Below are 3,436 nucleotides of genomic sequence, written 5' to 3'. Positions count from 1 at the left end.
TCAGAAGAAGTACAGTTTTTAAGAGAACCAAAACTTCACTCCTGATATACGCCTCCAGAAGGGGGTAAGAGTTGACATCTACTAGGTACTTGCTATGTTTCAGACACTTCATCTTTTTGCTTTTATTTAATCTTCACTGTGATCCTGCCAGGTAGGTGCTATTGTTCCCGGTTTACAGATAAAGAAACTTGGTATCTAGGAAAATTATATAGTCTAAATCATAAATCAAGTACAAATCAAGTACAGAGCAGAGCCTGGCTTAAGCTAGGTTCACATAATCCTAATGGCCATGCTCTCTTCATTTGCTCAGAGAGCAACCAGCACAGTGTAATAGAAAGCATGGGGACGTGGTTTCACTCATCGCCATTCATGGCACCTTATGCACAACAGGCCTTCAGTAATGGCTGTGCCTAGGTACATCTAAGTCAAGTTCCTTTTTTAATGTCAAGGAAGGAGTGTCATGTCAGTCACACTGACATTCCATTCATCCCCTTTAACTGATCGTGAGTCAAGATAAATGGCCCAGCGAGATTCCTTTTACAACTGCAATGCAAAGTGTTGCATCTTTTAAGACTAAGTATGGGTTGTAATCTGTCTGCTTGTAGCAAAGGCCCATTATTAGGGTGACTTGTAGCCCTTTGATAATTCTGAGATACACGTGCTCTTAAGGGAAGCATCTCTACATCATGGTCAGTGACAATTGGCCTCTTATTTTAACAACTGGCAAAACATCACAGCTTTGCCTCAACTGCCCTTTGTTTGCCTGTCCTGCTAGATGTTTTGCTAAGTATTAACAGGACTTTGAGTCTCCGTCACACCAAGGAGCCTCAGGCAATTTATTTATGTACTCTCTTTGCTGTCACATCATTTCTGTGAAAAACATAATCATTAGACGTTGTTTTCTCATCATTACAGGGGATGCAGTGAGGAACGGCATAAGACTGGCAAAACAGCAAGTGCTGAGTGATTGGTAAGAAGCCAACGTTATAAAGAGAAGGGAAGCAAATTGTGAACAGAACTATACAGGCACTGACAGTTGGGCAGCTGAGGTAAGTTTATGTGGAGGTGTAATAATGGGAAGAAAGTACCTCCACTAACAACAAGAACTATTTTCATTTTTATTGTTCAGGGGAGAGCGGAAATGCAGTCCCCCACTACCACAAACTGTGCAGTCGAGTTTCCCACATTTGGGGAAATCGCAAGGGTCAGCACATCTGGAGTGCAATGGATAGGCCTCACCCTGGGAAAAACACCTTCATGACCATGGTATCCCCCTGCCAGGGAAGTATAAGAACCATTCATAAAGTTCTTGCAATGGGCCCTGCCTTGGACTAACTGCTTTACACATGTGGTGCATTCTCACAAGCAGGGGTTCCTGCAAGAATCTAAAGACCATGGATTATGTACTTTGGAAGTATTCAAGGCTACAAAATTACCAATACAACAGGCCTAGGCCCTCCTGTGAGGGGCCCGTACAAGTGAGATGTCCTGAGCTTAAGCTCCTTGAGCTTCATGACAAACCCATAAACCCTCTGAAAGATGTGTTATCCATTCCTCACACAAGGAAGCACAATGAGGTCAAGTAACTTGTCCAGTCACAAAGCTACCATGTTACAGAGCAAGGATTCTAAGCAGGCACCCAAACTTCTTCAAGACTTTCCCAAAGCCTCTAAATAGGCAAACTCTTGTTGGTCAAGAGAACAGACTCCCTTGAAGCAGGCACACCAACCCCTTGATGTGGTTCTGTGAGTTTCTTGGCAGGGCATCCTCTGTCAGAACCTGCAGAGCTTGGGGGCATGGAAGCCTGCCAAGACCTCTGTGAGAATTCACATCACTCAGGTCCACAGAACCTATAAATAAAGCTACTGTTGAAGGAGAGAGAGAGACACATAGGTTTCAATGACTCTAGTCTTTGGCCTCTTATTTTAAGGAACCACAAACCAAAGAGCAGAGGAGAAAAATTCTTCTTAAGACATTGTGAAAGTTAGCAGAATCAAAAAGGGGTCACTTTTGTCAACCCCTCAGAATAAATAATACATAAAGCAAGGAGGCTATAATGGAGGGAATCTCACACATGTGTGCCTGATAACAAAAATTATCACAGGGGCCAGTGCCCTGGAGCAGTAGGTTATTCCTCCACCTGTGGCACCAGCATCCCATATGGGTGCTGGTTCTAGTCCCGGCTGCTCCTCTTCTGGTACAGCTCTCTGCTATGGCCTGGGAAAGCAGTAGAAGATGGCCCAAGTGCTTGGGCCCCTGCACCCGCATGGGAGACCCAGAAGAAGCTCCTAGCTCCTGGCTTCAGATCAGCACAGCTTCACCCATTGAGGCCATTTGAGGAGTGAACCAACAGAAGGAAGACCTTTCTCTCTCTCCCTCTCACTGCCTGTAACTCTACCTCTCAAATAAATAAAATCTTAAAAAAAAAAAAAAAAACTATCACAAGAGACTGCCAGACCCACAACCTTGGACAAAGGCCCCTGAAACCTCACACAGAAAATACTCCTGCAAAGACATCTGCCCAATAACTACTTGTCTACCCCTGGGCTGATGCCACCCTTGTGACTGATTTTTATCACTAACGATAACACAGCAAAACAACTTATGTAACCCTCCTCATTTTGCCTTTAAAAACTTCCCCTTCCAGGGCCAGTGCTGTGGTGCAGTGGGTTAAGCCTCTGTCTGCAGTGCCAGCATGCCATATGGGCACTGGTTCAAGTCCTGGCTGCTTCGCTTCCAATATGACTCCCTACTGATGGCCTAGGAAAGCAGTGGAGGATGGCCCAAGTCCTTGGGGCCCTGTACCCACATAGGAGACCTAGAAGAAGCTCCTTGTTCCTGGCATCAGCTTGGCCCAACCTTGGCCACTGTAGCAATTTGAGGATGGAAGATCTCTTTCTCTCTCTCCTTGTCTTCTCTCTTCTGCCTTTCAAACGAAATAAATAAATATTATAAGAAAATAAAAAACTTTTTCCTCACCTTTTTTGAATATACCCACAGTTTCCTCAGCACGCCTGTTCCACACTGCAGCACTCCTTGCTTACTCCCACATAAGTATCATTATTCTTTACAGAGTCTCTTTCTGTTTGTTATTTAGTCGACAACATGCCAATTCTGTCACATTTGCATATTTACATATGCGAAAGTCAAAACACATTTTTGCAGGCACCCAAAGAAGTGGCAAGAGTAAGCTCAGGGCAGAACACAACACAGTGAGGCTGAGATGAGGGGACGCACATGCATTCTCCTGGCAGGTGGGTGCTGCAGCAATGGCTGCAGTAAAGGCTGGCTGAGAGGACGTGAGGCTGAGCACAGCAGCACTCAGCACAGGGCATGAAGGCTATGCAGAAAGCCGTGGCCCTTAAACTGGTAGTTCAGTGCCCAGTTACCCTCTGAGACCCGGGACAGGGTGACTACTAAAGCTGCTGTACAGTTT

General features: G+C 45.2%; 1 non-coding gene across 1 annotated transcript; it reads right to left on the bottom strand.

Moving 5' to 3' along the window:
* Positions 1–1,126: 1,126 nt before the first annotated feature.
* On the bottom strand, positions 1,127–1,289 carry LOC133769298 (U1 spliceosomal RNA). The gene has a single exon (XR_009867183.1). It is a non-coding gene; the product is annotated as a U1 spliceosomal RNA (small nuclear RNA).
* Between the last annotated feature and the right edge of the window lie 2,147 nt (positions 1,290–3,436).

This window comes from Lepus europaeus, chromosome 10 (genome assembly GCF_033115175.1).
Source record: "Lepus europaeus isolate LE1 chromosome 10, mLepTim1.pri, whole genome shotgun sequence".
Lineage (NCBI taxonomy): Eukaryota > Metazoa > Chordata > Mammalia > Lagomorpha > Leporidae > Lepus > Lepus europaeus.
Note: the sequence above shows the minus strand (reverse complement) of the source record. Positions and strands in the feature narration are given on the sequence as shown.